The sequence below is a fragment of the Mandrillus leucophaeus genome, unplaced genomic scaffold (genome assembly GCF_000951045.1).
Source record: "Mandrillus leucophaeus isolate KB7577 unplaced genomic scaffold, Mleu.le_1.0 Scaffold943, whole genome shotgun sequence".
NCBI classification, from domain to species: domain Eukaryota; kingdom Metazoa; phylum Chordata; class Mammalia; order Primates; family Cercopithecidae; genus Mandrillus; species Mandrillus leucophaeus.
In genome coordinates, this window is record NW_012110286.1 from 988,536 (window position 1) to 1,006,675 (window position 18,140).

Sequence of the window (18,140 nt, forward strand, 5' to 3'; positions counted from 1 at the left end):
ATAAATTTTTATATATAAAAATAAAGTATAAAAAAGGATCTTAAGTCAGATCCTCAAGAGGGAAAAAATATATTTAAAAAACTCAATCCCATCAAAACTAAATTCAAGAAAAATTTGAAGAAATAGTCTACCCAAATGAGAAGGAACTAGAAAAGTAATTCTGGTAATATGAGAAAAAAGGTTCTATAACACCCCCAAAAGATCACATTAGCTCCCCAGCAATGGATCAAAACCAAGAAGAAATCTCTGAAATGCCAGATAAAGAATTCAGAAGGTTGACTATTCAGCTACTCAAGGAGAAACCAGAGAAGGCAAAAAGCAACTTAAAGAAATTTAAAAAATAATCCAGAATATGGATGAACATTTTTCTAGAGAAATAGATATTACATAAAAAAATCAGAACTTCTGGAAATGAAAGACATGCTATGGAAATACAAAATGCAGTGGAAAGGTTCAACAATAGACTAGAACAAGTAGAAGTAGCACAAGTAGAAGAATGAATTTCAGAGCTCAAAGACAAGGCTTTCAAATAAATCAATCAGACAAAGACAAAAACAATTTTTCTTTAATGAACACAGTCTCCAAGAAATATGGGGATTATGTAAAATGGCCAAACATAAGAATAATTAGTGTTCCAGATGGAGAACAGAAGTCTAAAAGTTTGAAAAACTTATGTGAGGGAATAATTGAGGAAAACTTCCCTGACCTTGTTAGAGATCTAGACATCCAAATATAAAAAGCTTTAAAAACTCCTGGAAAATTAATTGCACAAAGATTGTCACTGAGGCACATCATCATCAAGCTATTTAAAGTCAAGACAAAGGAAAGGATCTTAAGAACTGTGAGAAAAAAGCATCAGACAACCTATAAAGTCAAACCTATCAGATTAACAGCAGATAAATCATCAGAAGCCTTGCAAGCCAGAAGGGATTGGGGCCCTATATTTAAACCTCCTTAAACAAAATAATTGTCAGCTAAGACTCTTTTTATCCAGCAAAACTAAGTTTCATAAATGAAGGAGAGGGCAAGTATTTTTCAGACAAACAAACACCAAGGGAATTTGCCCCTACCAACCCAGCACTACAAGAAATCCTAAAAGAAGTTCTAAATCTTGAAACAAAAGTTCAATATAACCTCCTTAAAGAATAAATCTCAGCCAGGCACAGTGGCTCACTCCTGTAATCCCAGAACTTTGGGAGGTTGAGGCAGGTGAATCACCTGGAGGTCAGGCGCTTGAGACCAGCCTGGCCAACATGGTGACACCGTATCTCTACTAAAAATGCAAAAATTAGCCAGGCATGTTGGTGGGTGCTTGTAATCCCAGCAACTCAGGAGACTGAGGCAGGAGAATCGCCCGAACCTGGGAGGTGGGGATTGCAGTGAACCAAGAACGCACCATTGCACCTCAACCTGGATGACAAGGGGGAAACTCCATCTCAAAATAAATAAATAATTCTCATAGAGTATATAAAACAATAACACAATAAAATCAAAGTATCTAGGAAACAACTAACATGATGAATAGAACACTACTTCACATCTCAATATTAATGTTGAATGTAAATGGCCTAAATGCTCCACCTAAAAGATAAAGAATAGCAGAATGGATAAAAGAGCCAATAACCAAATATCTGCTGTCTTCAAGAGATGCAGCTAACACATAAGGACTCAAATAAACTTAAGGGAAAGAGGTAGAAAAAGATATTCCATGCAAGTGGAAACACAAAACAAGAGTAGTTATTTTTACATCAGACAAAACAGACTTTAAAGCAACAACAGTAAAACAAGACAAAGAAGGACATTATATAATGATAAAAGATTAGTCCAACAGAAAGATATTAGAATCCTAAATTTATATGCACCTAACACTAGAGCTCCCAAATTTATAAAACAATAGCTACTAGACCTCAGAAATGAGTTATACAACAACATAATAATAGTGGGGCACTTTAATACTCCTCTGACAGCACCAGATAGATCATGAAGTTAGAAAGTCAACAAAGTATAATAGACTTAAACTATATCATAGAACAAATAGACTTAACAGATATTTACAGAAAATTCTTCCTAACAACTATAGAACATACATTCTTCTCATCAGCACATGGAGCATTCTACAAGATAGACCATATGATAAACCACAAAACAATTCTCATTAAATTTAAGAAAATCAAAATCATATCAAATATCTTCTCAAACCACAGTAGAATAAAACTGGAAATCAACTCCAAAAGGAACCCTTGAGACTTTATAAATACATGGAAATTAAATAATCTGCTCTTGAATGATTTTTGGCTTAACAATGAAATCAAGATGGAAATTTTAAAATCCTTTGAAAAGAATTATAATAGTGGCACAACTTATCAAAACCTCTGGGATACAGCAAAAGCAGTGTTAAGAAGAAAGTTAATAGCATTAAATGCCTACACGAAAAAGTGAAAAAGCACAAATAAACAACCTAATATCACACCTCAAGGAATTTAAGAGACAGGAACAAACTAAACCCAAACATAGCGGAAGAAAAGAAAAATAACAAAGATCAGAGCAGAACTAAATGAAAATGAAACAACAACAACAACAACAACAACAAAAAATACAAAAGATAAATGAAACAAAAAGCTGGTTCTTTGAAAAAATAAACAGAATGGAGAGACCATTGGTATGATTAAGCAAGAAGAGAGAAGATCAAATTAAGCTCAATTAGAAATGAAACAAGATATTTTACAACCCAAACCACAGAAATACAAAAGATCATTCAGGGCCACTATCAACGACTTTATGCATACAAACAAGAAAACCTACAGGAAATAGATAAATTCCTGAAAATATACAACCCTCCTAGATTAAATCAGGGCGAAATAGAAACCCTGAGCAGACCAATAACAAGCAGCCAGGTTGAATCACTAATAAAAAAGTTGCCAACAAAAAAAAAGTCTGGGACCAGGTGGATTCACAGCTGAATTCTATCAGACATTCAAAGAAGAATTGGTACCAATCCTACTAAAACTATTCCAAAAGATAAAGAGAGAATCCTCCCTCAATCATTCTGTAAAGCCAGTATCACCCTAATACCAAAACCAGAAAGAACAAAACAAAAAAAGAAAACTGCAGGCCAATATCCCTGATGAACACAGATGCAAAAATCCTTAATAAAATACTAGCTAACCAAATTGAACAGCATATCAAAAAGATAATACATCATGATCGAGTGAGTTTCATACCAGGGTTGCAGGGACAGTTTAACACATGCAAGTCAATAAATATGATACATCATATAAACATAATTGAAAACAAAAACCATATGATCATCTCAATAGACACAGAAAAAGCATTTGATATAATCCAGCATCCTTTTATAATTAAAACCCTCAACAAAATAGGCATAAAAGGGACTTACTTCAAAGTAATAAAAGCCATATATGACAAACCCACAGGCAATATAGTACTGAATGGGCAAGAGTTGAGAGCATTCCCCCTGAGAATTGGAACAAGACAAGGACGCTCACTTGCTCACTTTCACCATTTCTATTCAACGTAGTACTGGAAGTCCTGACCAGAGCAATCAGACAAGAGAAAGAAATAAAGGGCGTCCATATCGGTAAAGTAGAAATTGATTGAACTGTCATTCAATCCCTTTTTATAATAGCTGAAAAAAAAGAAATAAAGGAATATACCTAACTAAGGAGGCGAAAGACCTCTCTACAAGAAAAACTACAAAACACTGCTGAAAGAAATCATAGATGATACAAACAAATGGAAACAGGTCCCATTCTCATGGATGGGTAGAATCAATATTGTGAAAGTGACCGTATTGCCAAAAGCAATCTGGTCATTCAATGCAATTCCCATCAAAATACCATCATCATTCTTCACAGAACTAGAAAAAACAATCCTAAAATTCATATGGAACCAAAAAGGAACCCACATAGCGAAAGCAAGACTAAGCAAAAAGAACAAATCTGGAGGCATCACATTATCTGACTTCAAATTACACTTCAAGGATATAGTTACCAAAACAGCATAGTACTGGTATGAAAATAGGCATGTAGATCAATGGAACAGAATAGAGAACCCAGAAATAAAGCCAGATAGTTAAAGCAATCTGATCTTTGTCAAAGTATACAAAAACATAAACTGAGGAAAGAACATCCTACTCAATAAATAGTGCTGGGAAAACTGGCAAACTACATATAGAAGGATGAAACTGGATCCTCGTCTCTCACCTTATACAAAAATCAACTCAAGATGGATCAAAGAGTTAAATCTAAGAGCTGAAACCATAAAAATTCTAGAAGATAACATTGGGAAAACTCCTCTAGACATTGGCTTAGGCAAAGAATTTATGACTAAGACCCCAAAAGCAAATGCAACAGAAACAAAAATAAATAAATGGAACCTCATTAAAAAGTTTCTGCACAGCAAGAGAAATAATCAGCAGAGTAAATGCACACCTCACAAATTGAGAGAAAATATTTGCAAACTATGTACTGACAAAAGACTAATATCCATAATGTACAAGGACCTCAAATAAATCAGCAAGAAAAAAACAAATAATCACATCAAAAAGTGCGCAAAGGACATAAATAAATAATTCTCAAAAGAAGATATACAAATGGCCAACAAACATGAAAAAAATCTCAATATCACTAATCGTCAGGGAAATGTAAATTAAAACCACAATGAGATACCACCTTACTCCTGCAAGAATGGCCATAATTAAAAGGTCAAAAAACAATAGATGCTGGTGTGGATGTGGTGAAAAGGAACACTTTTACATTGCTGGTGGGAATGTAAGCTAGTACAACCACTATGGAAAGCAGGTACAGTGACTCCTTAAAGAACTAAAAGTAGAACTACCACTGGATCCAGCAATCCCACTACTTGGTATCTGCCCAAAGGAAAATAAGTCATTATATTTAAAAAACACATGTACACGCATGTTTATAGCAGCACAATTCACAGTTGCAAAGATATGGCACCAACCTAAATGCCCATCAATCGAGTGGATTAAAAAAATCTCATATATATACAGCATGGAATACTACTCAACCATAAAAACAAATGAAATAATGTATTTTGCAACAACTTGGATGGAGCTGGAGGCCATTATTGTTTAAGTGACCTAACTCAAGAATGGAAAACCAAATGTTATATATTCTCACTTGTAAATGAGAGCGAAGCTATGAGGACATAAAAGCATAAAAATTATATAATCAACTTTGAGGACTCAGGGAGAAAGGTTGGGAGGAGAGTGAGGAATAAAAGACTACATATTGGGTACAGTGTATGCTACTCGAGTAATGGGTACACTAAAATCTCAGAAATCACCACTAATGAACTTATCATTGTAACCAAAAACCACAGTTACCTAAACTCTATTTAAATAAAAATGAAAAGTAATAAAATTCCATACACTAAGAACTATAAACCTTTTCTGAATGAATGTGAAGACGTTGAAAAAAATGGAAAGCTATCCAGTGTTCATGAAGTAGAATAATTCATATTGTTAAAATGACCACACTACCCACAGCAATCTACAGATTTAATGGAATACCTATCAAAATACTAATGACGTTTTTCACATAAATATAAAAGAAATCCTAAAATTCATGTGGAACTACTAAACACCCCAAATAGCCAAAAAATTCAGAGCAAAAGAATAATGTAGGAGGCATCATATTACCTGAAATATGCTATGAAGTTCTTGTCACCAAAACAGCATGATACTGGCATAAAAAACAGACACATAGACCAGTTGAACAGTAAAGAAAACCCAGAAATAAGTTCACACACCTACAGTGGACATTCAACAAGGGTGCCAAGAATATATATTGGGTAAAAGACAGTCTTTAGATAAATTTTGCTGGAATATTGCATCATCACATGCAGAAAATTAGACTATATGCAAAAGTCAAATCAAAATGAATTGAATACTTAAATGTAAAGCCTAAAATGGCAAAGCTACTAGAAGAAAATATAGGGGAAATGTTTCATGACATTTGGCTTGGCAAAGATAATTTTTAAATAACTTCAAAATCATAAGCAGCAAAAATAGAAAAATGAGATTATATCAAATTAAAAAGTTTTTGAACAGCAAAGGAAACTATTAACAGAGTGAAGAGATAACATACAGAATAGGAGAAAATATTAATATTTGCAAACTATCCATCTGAATATATAGTGTATATATCCTGAATATACAGTGAATTTAAACAACTCAACTTTGAAGAAACAATAGAACTTGAAAAATGGACAAAAATCTCGAATTATCAAAAAGACAAAACAAGTGTTAGTGAGGATGTGAAGAGAGGCCACAGCTTATGCATTGTTGGTTAGATTGTTAACTAGCACAACCATTACAGAAAACAGTATAGCGGTTCCTCAAACAATTGAAAACAGAACTACCATTGGATCCAGCAATCCAACTAATGGGTATACATGCAAAGAAAAACAAATAAATATATCAAAGAGATATCTGAAGTCCCATGTTTATTGCAGCACTATTTCCAAAACCCAAAATGTGGAAACAACCTTAAGTATCCAACAACAAATGAATGGATAAATATAATGTGGTATATATTCACAATGGAATACTATTCAGTCATAAAAAGAATGAAGTGTTGTCTTTTATGAGAACATGTGAACTTGTAGGACATCGTGTTAAGTGAAATAAGCCACACACAGAAAGACAAGTACTACATAATCTCACTCATATGTGGAATCTTAAAAAAAAAAAAAAAAAAAAAAGGTATCATAGAAGCAGAGCAGAAGAGAGACTAGGGATGAGAAGAGGCTTAGAAGGATTGGGAGAAGTTGGGCAAAGAGTATAAAGTTAAAATTAGCTAGGCTGGCAGGAGGTATGCCATCAGGTAAGAAGCTGGGATTCAATTGGGAAACCAATTTGAAGCATGTTGAGTGTGAGGAGAATGTAAATTGTGTTAAATTTTAAAAGGCACACCAGGGCTACCATATTGAGGAAGTTTTTGTGTGGACAAGCATGGGCACAGGGAGACAAATGGGAAGGTGCTACAGTAATCCAAAATAAATAGCAATGGACACGGAGAGAGGTGTATATTCTGATGGTATAGGATTTGCTGATGAATTGGACATCACATTTGAAATGGAAGCCTCAAGGATGGCTCCAAAGGTTTTGGCTTGAGATACCAATAGAGCAGGGCTGCCATCTATTAAGATGGGTGAAACCGTGGAAGTACCAGGTCTGTGGGAAAAGTCTAGAGTTTTTTGAAAGTTTCATGCCTCTTAGATGACCAATTTTTTCAAGATGTTGAGAAGAGGGCTGTGTTTCAGGATAGAGGTCCAGGCTGGAGATATAAATTTGGAATAGACCTGCTTATTGATGATTTGCAGGGCCTCAAGGCTGGATGAGATCATCTAGCAAAGGAAGGAGGATGAAGAGGGTCTGAGAATTGAGCCCTGGGCTTCCCCAATTCTTTCTGTTGCAGGCCTTCCATGATCTTAAATATAAGCATGTACCACCTCCATTGCAACCAGATTCAACAACACTGCCTCTTTTTTCCTTCATTGAAATTACTTGATAAAGTATCTGACCTGGTTAAGTTCACCTCTCTGCCTACTGTGACCTCACCCCTACATCAGACTGTGCCTAGAGAAATACCATATATTGAATGGTGAAGCTCACTTTCAGTTTGTGATCTCTAACCTCAAGAGAACCCACCCTTAATAATGCCCAGCTATTTTATTACATTTAATAGTCTAGTAATTTTCTCAGGTGACTGTTGCTCTGTTTCTCTTTTTTCCTTAAACCAGTACTCTCCATGTTCACAGGTAGATGATCACTTGCTTATTTCACCTAGAAAACAGGACTCACCAGAGGACTTCCACGTCTTCCATCTCCTTGTATCTGTGTCCATCTGCTCTGTTTTCCCTTTACAACTATAGATAAACTGTGCCACTACCTAAGATAAAACCATCCATTGGTGCAGTAAATACTTGACTTTTTAAACTTTCTCAACACCATTGTTCCATTAATTGAACCCACTGTCTCCCACATCACCAGTTTTGCTGACACTGCTGGATCATTTATATCAGGCATACCTATATATAATTATTTCCCTCATATAGAAAGACTCTTGACCTCACCAATTCCTCCAACTACTGCCTAAGCTTTCTGTCTTCAGTACAGTAAGAAAACTCTTAAAAATAATCTATATGTGCTACCTCCTTCCTCTCTTCCCAGAATTTTCTTCCTTCCAGAATAGTGCCTGGAACACAGTATGTGCTCACTAATTTTTTTGTTTCAAATGACTAATGAAATTGTCTTCTTTATCCAATAAATATGTATCTAAATCATTTAATACTAATTTATTCTTGTTTTCCCACTGTCTAGAAGTATCTTTCATATGATTGCCACTCAATAAATATTTACTGTATAAATAAATCATAAATGCATTAATTTTTAAAGAAACAATCATGGAAAAATTGATAATATACCAAATAAGAAATAAGTCAGTAAGTGCAAAGAGATCTAGGGACCTATTACTGTTAACTATTCAGATCTGTTCAGCAGACATTTACTGAGTATCCCCTATGTGTCAGGCACTATGGTTACAAAAGTGAATGAGCATGGTTCCTGTCCTTTAGGAATTTATAGAAAATCAACACATACTTTTGTTATAGTATTTGATATGATTTGGCTCTGCGTTCCCACCCAAATCTCATCTCAAACTGTAATCCCTGTGTGTCGAGGGAGGGATCCAGTAGGTGGTGATTGGACCATGAAGGCAATTTTCCCCATGCTATTCTCAGGATACTGAGTGAGCTCTCACAAGATTTGATGGTTTAAAAGTGGCAGTTTCTCCTGCATTGTCTCTATTGCCGCCTTGTGAAGAAGGTGCCTGCTTCCCCTTCGCCTTCTGCCATGATTGTAAGTTTCCTGAGGACTCTCCAGCCATGTAGAACCGTGAGTCAGTTAAACCTCTTGTTTATAAACTACCCAGTCTCAGGTAGTATCTTTCTTTTCTTTTTTTTTTTTTTTTGGCCGGGGGCGGGGGGTGTTGGAGTCTTGCTCTGTTGCCCTGGCTGAGGCTGGAGTGCAGTGGTGCTCAAGTAGTATCTTTATAGAAGTGTGAAAATGGAGTAATACAGAGAATTGGCAGAGTGGGGTACTGATACAAAGATAATCTGAAAATATGGAAGTGACTTTTGAACTGGTAACGGGCAGACGTTGGAACAGTTTGGAGGCTCAGAAGACAGGCAGATGTGGAAAAGTTTGGAACTTCTTAGAGACTTGTATAATTTTGACCAAAATACTGATAGTGATATGGACAACGAAGTCCAGGCTGAGGTGGTCTCAGATGGAGGTGAGGAACTTGTTGGAAACTGGAGTTAAGGTCACTTTTGCTATGCTTTAGCAAAGAAGCTGGTGGCATTTTTCCCCTGACCTAAAGATCTGTGGAACTCTGAACTTGAGAGTTGATTAAGGGTATCTGGCAGAAGAAATTTCTAAACAGCAAAGCATTCAAAAGGTGACCTGGCTTTTCCTGTACGTGTTTTTATGTGCTCTCAAAGAGATAGTTTGAATTGAACTTATGTTTAAAGGGGAAACAAAGCATAAAAGTTTGGAAAATCTGCAGCCTGACCATTTGGTAGAGAAGAAAAACCTACTTTCTGTGGAGAAATTCAAGCCTGAAGAAATTTGCCTAAGTAATAAAGATCCAAAAGTTAATTGCCAAGACAACGGGGAAAATGTCTCCAGGGCATTTCAGAGATCTTCAAGGCAGCTGCTCCCATTAAGTCCTGGAGGCCTAGGAAAATAAAACAATTTTGTGGGCCAGGCCCAGGGCCCAGCTCATTTGTGCAGCCTCAGGACATGGCACCCTGTGTTCCAGCCACTCCAGCTCCAACTGGGGCTAAAAGGGACCAAGTCACAGCTTGGGCCATGCTTTAAAGGGTGCAAGTCCCAAGCCTTGATGGTTTCCATGTGGTGTTGAGCCTGCAGGTGCACAGAAGATGAGAGTTGAGCTTTGGGAGCATCTGCCTAGATTTTAGAGGATGTATGGAAATGCCTAGATATCCAGGAAGAAGTCTGCTACAGGGGCAAAGCCCCTGGAGAACCTCTGCTGGAGCAGTGTGGAGTGGAATTGTGGAGTTGGAGCCCCCACACAGAGTCCCCACTGAGGCACTGCCTAGTGAAGCTATGTGAAGAAAGCCACTGACATCCAGACCCCAGAAAGATAGATCCACTGACAGCTTGCAACATGATCCTGGAAAATCCACAGGCGCTGAATGCCAGCCCATGAAAGCAACTAAAGGGACTGTATGCTGCAGAGCCACAGAGGTAGGGATGCCCAACGCCTTGGGAACCCACCCTTTGCATTAGCCTGCCAGGGATATGAGACATGGAGTCAAAGGAGATCATTTTGCAGCTTTAAGAGTTAATGATTGCCCTGTTGGATTTTAGACTTGCATGGAGCCTGTGGCCCGTTTGTTTTGTCCAGTTTCTCCCATTTGGAATGGGAATATTTACCCAAGGCCTGAACCCCCATTTTATCTTGGAAATAACTTATTTGTTTTTGATTTTACAGGCTCATAGGCAGAACGGACTTATCTTGTCTCAGATGAGACTTTGGACTTGGACTTTTGGGCTAATGCCAGAATGAGTTCAGACATTGGGGGACTGTTGGGAACGTGTGATTGGTTTCAAAATGGAAAAGGACATGAGATTTGGGCAGTGCCAGGGGAAGAATGATAATGTTTGGCTCTGTGTCCCCACCCAAATCTCGTCTTGAATCCCACATGTTGAGGGAGGAACCTGGTATGAGGTGATTGGATCATAGGGGCCATTTCTTCCATGCTGTTCTCATGATAGTGATGGAATTCTCATGAGATCTGATGGTTTAAAATTGGCAGTTTCTCCTGCATGCTCTCTCTCTCCTGCCACTTTGTGAAGAAGGTGTCTGCTTCCCCTTCACCTTCCACAATAATTGTAAGTTTCCCGAGGCCTCTCCAGTCACACAGAACTGCAAGTCAATTAAACCTCTTAAGTTTATAAATTACCCAGTCTCAGGTAGTATCTTTGTAGCAGTAAGAAAATGGATTAATACAGTATTATAGGATTTTTAGATGCAAGAAACATCCTAGAGATGATAAAAATAAATCATCTTAAAGAATGATTAAAGTTAGTTAATCTAATAAAGAAGAAAAGTGCTTTCCTGGAAGAGTGGAAATAATGGGCAACGGCACAGAGGCATGAAATATGAAGCACACCAGTAGACTCCAAGAAGTTCAATTTTACTAGCACATAAAGTTGGACAAAGGGAGTGGTGGTAATATGGAAAATGAAAAAAATAGGAGTATGTCATAGAGAGCCTTTCTTGACAGGAGAAGTTGCTGTTCATTGTGTTCATGAATGTAATGGCATGATCAAATTTGTATTTGATGTAGAGCATCTGGACCACTATGCAGAGGGCTTAAAGGAAGCCAGGCTTAGGGTAGGAAAACAAGTCAATTATTATTGTAGTAGTCCTCATAAGAACCTAAACCGAGAAAGTAGCAATAGGAATTGCAAAGAGGAAGCTGATTGGAATAATACTTCATAGGAAAATTAGCAGGTCTTGTTGACTGTCTGGATATGCAGGATAAGGGAGAAGAAAGAATCTAGGATGATTAATAGGTTTTATTATTTGAAATGTCAGGGTAGTGGGGCCACTAATTGAAACTGTAAACAAGACAGGACTGATCTGAGGGAAAGTTAACTCAATGTTGGACATGTTAAGTTTGGGAGGCTGGTGGGATATCAACAAAAGGGCTCTGGCAGACAGATGAATATGTAAATCGGAAGCTCAGGAGATGGCAGAACTAGAGATGTACTGCAATGGTCAAAAACCATGAGTTCAAAAGAGATCAAGCCAAGAGAGCATATAAAGAGAAAACTGCAGTGGGAAAAGGAAAGAACAATAATCTTTAACCTTTCTATAGAAAATGGCTTCAGTGAAAGGCTTCTCATTGCTTTAGGTTATTGGTCACAGCTAACATACAGCAAACAATTATAGCACTCCTGTATACTCTGATAGCACACTTTCTTGAATGTAAGAAGATTTTTTTCAACTTGAACGTTTCTGGAATTGGATCACATTTTTAAAGTGATCTCCACCTTTGTCCCCAGAGAAGCTATTATTTAACACATTATGCCTCTTAAAAATTGTGAAAATGCTTCAGGTAGTGGTCTCTAAGAATGAGACTCTGAGAATGATTTACGTACACAAGGTATACTGGAAAATGTTTTCAGGGTCACTACGTGTCAGGGAAGGGAGGATAGGTAAATCGGTCAGAGGGAGGAGAAGTAAAGTCACTATTCTGTCACTAGCCAGACCTTGTGGAGCTCTGAAGCTAGGATGATCCTTCAGAATTACGCCAGGTTGGGTGAACTAGACCAGGGCCTTTGTAAACAACCCTACCCCATTCCTGTCAAAGAAACACTGGGTGTTAGCTGCCCTTAGGGAGTGACTGTGATCTTGCACAAAAAGAGTTTGTCCTGGAGAGAACTGTCATCTTAACAAGTAGCAAGCAGCACTCCCAACAACTGGGATAACAAATTCTTTATCTCTGAAAGGATCTATGGACACAGAACGGTGTCCACTACAAATTATATTTAAGAATGAAATGAATACGGCATTTTTTTTCTCAATATGATTAGATCTTAACATGATCATGAGATATTAAACAAATTTGCTCTATCACAACTCATTTCAAATTCACTTTAGTAAAAGGCTGGGTTATTTAGAATTCTGTCCTGTTTGGAATAAAGTGGAGAGACACAATTAATGCTAAGTTTTTTAAAAAATAAAATAGAATTTAAAAAGGCATTCATTGCAAAATTCCTAGGGTTTTAATGAAAAATAATTTACCAATGAAACAGTAAAATCATTTGGGTGAGTGCTAATTTACTGAGCACTTAAGAGTCAGAAGATTTACTAGGGAATTAATGGAGTTGAGGCTTCAGAGCTCCTCACCTGCATTTTCTATAGTGAGGAAGTAATAGCCTCAGGCCTGTAGTGGAGGTGTGGAGAGTGGTCCTAGCGTGGTCCTCACCTTCTACTTCCTAAAAATCATCCTGGGTTTGCAGCAGATGCTATCAGGAGGCAGGCTGCCAGCATTTCCTTCAATGTATCTACACTTCAATGACAACCTAACCCCAATGGACTTCAGGGAGATTCTGGACCTTAACTTAGTGACTCTAATAATGTAAATGCAAAGCTTTGTGACCACTGTCTCCCAGGCTCTTGGCTACTTTCTACTTCCTCCCCTCATCTCTCACAGAAAGACCTGCCCTGCTCACAAGGATGAAGATGGGGAGTCAAGAGAAGGCTGCCAGGATGGAGCCGCTGCCAAGGCACTGGCCTGTCTGAGACCATGCCAAGTGAGACCCATAACCTGAACTTCTCTGAGGCTTCCTTCCAAACAAGAACTTACTGGCCAAAAAGCCATGGAGGAAGTCAGAATGTGGCATTTCCAGTAATACATTATGAATTAAGTAAATGAATACTTCCTAAACCAGTAACAATAAAAAATAAATAAATAACAATCCATTTTGCTAAAGAATGAATTTTCTTTCTATTCTCTTTATAGAAATTATTTAAAATAATTATTTGAAAAAGTAAATCTGAGTGTATGCATCTTAAAATGTATAGGAAATAAAGTATTATAATGAGTCAGGAAATTACTAGTAACAATAATACTTGATGATAACTGGGGTATTTTTCAGACCTTTGCTGCCTATAATTTCCCACTCCAAAGAGATACCTTTAAAATGTTCTAATTAACTAATTTTGAATTCATAGATTGAAATTTATTTTCTTAAAGAGAGCTCAGACACTGTAAAAGCTTAAGGCCCTACAAACTTGGATTCTCTCTTGCCTATGATGTGTTAGGCACTTTGCCAAGCGCTAAATTTGATGCTCACAATGACCCTATGAGGTAGGCACTGTCATTACTGCACTTCACAGACAAGAAAGCTGAGTGACAAATTTAAGGAACGTGTCAAAGGTGACTCACAGAGGACCAGGCAGTGCCAGGATTTGAACATGTGGTCTCACTCCTGGGCTCATGCTCTTCAAATTCTGGGCGATAATGAAATAGGAAATTTATTATTTTGATGCACCTTGATATGCAGCCTTTCATTTATGATTAAATATTTACTGTGCCCCTCCGCCACCTTTTATTTATTTTTTAATTTTTATTTTTTTGAGATGAACTCTTGCTCTGTTGCCCAGGCTGGAGTGCAATGGCACGATCTCAGCTCACTGCCATTGCTGCCTACTGGGTTCAAGCGATTCTCCTGCCTCAGTCTCCTGAGTAGCTGGGATTACAGGTGCCCACCACCATGCCTGGCTAATTTTTGTATTTTCAGTAGAGACAGGGTTTTGCCATGTTGACCAGACGGGTCTCAAACTCCTGATCTCGTGATCTGCCCACCTCGACCTCCCAGAGTGCTGGGATTACAGGCACAGCCTACTGTGTCCCTTTTTGATTAGGGGGATGTGCTAGGTTCTAAATAATATCAAACAGGTCTAAGAGAGTTCCTGCCCCTCCAAATCATAAAGACTAATGAGGAGACCCCAATGGCTGTAACAGTAAGAATAACAAAATACAAAGTTTTTTTAATGTTATGAAGAAATGAAGGAGAAATAATGAATTAAACATTCTGATCTGCCAAGTGGAAGATTGTGATTAATGGTATATAAACATCTGATAAATCTATTCATTCATGGAACATTAGGAAGCTAATGCAATAATATTCTAAAATTTCAACTCAACATAATAGATATATTTGGGGCTATAAATTTTTAAAGTTTAATTTCAGATTTACCAAGTAACAGATGTTTTCTGAGTGCCTATGATGTCATTGGCATTCTGAAGAGCATTTGGTGATTGAATCAAGAAATAAATTTATATCTGGGAAAAATAGCAGAGATTTTATAATCTATCCTTTTTTTCCGTGAGGGAGCTTAGGTCAAAAAATGCACTGCATTTATTCCAAAAGTCATCTCTTTCAAGAAGTTTTTCCTTAAATGACCATAGTCAGATATCAGTTTACGTTTCTCTAAACGCGGTTTAGGCTTTGTTGCTCTTTTATGACTCTTGTTCTTTAGTGTGCACTTATTTCATACATACTGAGATCATGAGCTCTTCAACCTTTTTAAAAAAATTATCAATTACATCTTTTTTTTTTTTTTTTTTTTTTTTGAGACGGAGTCTCGCTCTGTCGCCCAGGCTGGAGTGCAGTGGCCGGATCTCAGCTCACTGCAACCTCAACCTCCCAGGCTCAAGCCATTCTCCTGCCTCAGCCTCCCGTGTAGCTGGGACTACAGGCGCCCGCCACCTCGCCCGGCTAGTTTTTTGTATTTTTTAGTAGAGACGGGGTTTCACCGTGTTAGCCAGGATGGTCTCGATCTCCTGACCTTGTGATCCGCCCGTCTCGGCCTCCCAAAGTGCTGGGATTACAGGCTTGAGCCACTGCGCCCGGCCTATCAATTACGTCTTTAATATCTAAAAACTATGTGCCCGCTCCTCAGAAAAATGAATATAAGCACATATCCAAACTTTAGATAAAATCCTCTGAAGTTAAAACATAGAATTCTCTATGGGGGTCTTAGGACCTCAAATAGAGGCTCTCTCTTTTGGAATACTGACTCTATTAAGTGATTGTCTGTATATCTCCTATAGTGTATAACATTGCAATGTACATTATAGAAGTTTAATAAATGTCCATTGATTTGAATTATCCAATGACTAAGTAGTAGCCGAGAGGAAATACAAATCAGCCTTATAATTCACTACTTGGTTTTGTCTTACACTATTTCATGACCTCTTTGTTAACGAAAAGAAAAAGACATAATGACTGCCACTGTAGGCTCAGTTTTATAGAGGAGATACAATAAATATTAAACCACAAACTCAGTATACTACTTGGTTATGACTCTCCATGAAATAAAAATTCATGTTTAGGTGAGGACAGCATCTGTAACATAGAAGTCACTCAATAAATATTTGTTGAGTTATTGTGAATATATGAAAAAATGAATAATAATACTGAATAAACGCTGCTGCAAATGGAGAAGGTCTTGGAATGGGTGGTAATTGAGGTCAGTTTTGAAGAGTGGATAAAGTTTGAATAGAAAGAAGGAGGATATTCCAAGCTAATATAGGCCTAGCATAGATAATAATAGCAAGTATGAGAAAACCTAAGAGGTGCCACTGAATGAAAAGTATTGAAGGAAGTCAAAGGAAATACATGTGGACAGGCAGCTTGAAGCCAGATTGCATGCGTCCTTCAAAGCCAGTCTGAGGAATCTGAGATTATTTGCTCGGCAATGGGATATCACTTTAGATTCTTAGACAGTGATGCTGCCTAATAATTATACTTGACAGGGATTAGTCGGTAATTAAATGCATAACTGAAGAGAAAAAAAAAATGTACACATTACTTTTTAACATCAGCTAGTATGAAAACTCAGAACAGTCATTTACCCGTTAGATAAACTAAGAGCCTAATCTGATAAATGGCCCTTCTACTTGAATAAATCCGTTTACAATTCCTGGTCATCACTGGTGATTCCTTTAACAGAAAAAAAAGACTATTGAGTACTGAAGAATTTGTAGTTGATTACATGCTAAACTTCTGTGTTAATTTTTAGCTGTCTGGGTACAGGCTGGGTCATAATTAGTTGAGGTCATAGCATGACATCTCCCAGCTTCTCCAACACATATCCCCAACAGGGCCTTTCACCTGCACTGTAGCACTCTTTCTTACTGTTGCTTCTATAAGTGTATTTTTGGGGAAGAAAACCCTGCTATGTATCAAGTATTCATATTGTGTCTACATTTCAGTCTGTCTACTAACGCTAGTCATTAATCTCTCTGCAAATCCATTTGCAGTATGTTTGGGTTATAAATCCCTTTAGAATCCTTGCTATAGATAACAGTAGATGTGAGCAATGCCATTTTCCCCCAGAACATCTGTACTGCTCTCTCTCCAACCTAGAGCTCTTTTCTGTATCTTTAATATCATCTTCTCCATCTTCAAATAACTGTTATTCTAATAATAATGTGAAATTACACTTGAGAATGTTTTCCTAGTATATGGACAAGATAAAAGTGAGCTAAAAGTTCTTAAATGACTTGTTCCAGGTTCCCACAGTGCAGTTACTACAACAACCAAGAGGAGACACTGTCCACTATTGGTTTTTTTTCTGTCTTTCTTTTTTTTTTTTTTTCCAGAGACGGAATCTCGCTCTGTCACTCAGGCTGGAATGCAGTGGCCTGATCTTGGCTCACTGCAACCCCCGCCTCCCGGGGTCAAGCAATTCTCCTGCCTCAGCCTTCCGAGGAGCTGGGACTACAGGCACACGCTGCAATGCCAGGCTGATTTTTTGTATTTTAGTAGAGACAGGGTTTCACCGTGTTGCCCAGGCTGGTCTTGAACTCCTGAACTCAGGCAATCCACCCACCCTGCCCTCTCAAAGTGCTAGGATTACAGCATGAGCCACCACACTTGGTCTGTTGTTTTTTGTTTGTTTGCTTTTGTTTTTGAGATGGAGTCTCGCTCTGTCACCAGGCTGGAGTGCAGTGGCATGATCTCGGCTCACTGCAACCGCTGCCTCCCGGGTTCAAGCGATTCTCCTGCCTTAGCCTCATGAGTAGCTGGGAATACAGGCACACGCCACCACGCCAGGCTAATTTTTGTATTTTTAGTAGAAACAGGGTTTCACCACGTTGGCCATGATGGTCTCAATCTCTTGACCTCGTGATATGCCTGCCTCAGCCTCCCAAAGTGTTGGGATTACAGGCGTGAGCCACCACACCCAGTCCCTATTGTTTTTATTATACCACATTGTCTCTCATCGTTCCCCAACTCCCCAGAGAAGGTGCCAATGTTGGCTTTCCATTGTGTGTGTCTGTGTACACATGTATGTACACGTGTGCACGTGCCACTGAAAGAACAAAAGAGAAAAAAGTCTCCGTTCTTACAGAGTTGACACATTTTTAAATATGACTATATATATTACTTATGTGTGTTATGGACATGCAGAGGTAAGTTGTAGTGACTTTCTGACAGATATATTCTAGCTAGTACTTTATTTTTTAAATAATTTTGGTCA

General features: G+C 37.8%; 1 protein-coding gene across 5 annotated transcripts in view; it reads right to left on the bottom strand.

Annotated features, from left to right (window-relative positions):
• The window catches only part of IL15 (interleukin 15), a 98,783-nt gene that overhangs the window by 31,695 nt on the left and 48,948 nt on the right, over positions 1 to 18,140 (bottom strand). For 2 of the 5 annotated variants that reach the window (XR_001004944.1, XM_011970322.1), the window contains exon 3: positions 11,679 to 11,698. The exons of 2 other annotated variants lie outside the window; for them this stretch is intronic. The gene's annotated coding sequence lies outside the window, so the exon portion shown is untranslated. Of the gene's footprint in view, positions 1 to 11,678; positions 11,699 to 14,034; positions 14,100 to 18,140 lie in introns of those variants that run through there. One more of the 5 variants, XR_001004945.1, reaches the window with a different exon arrangement.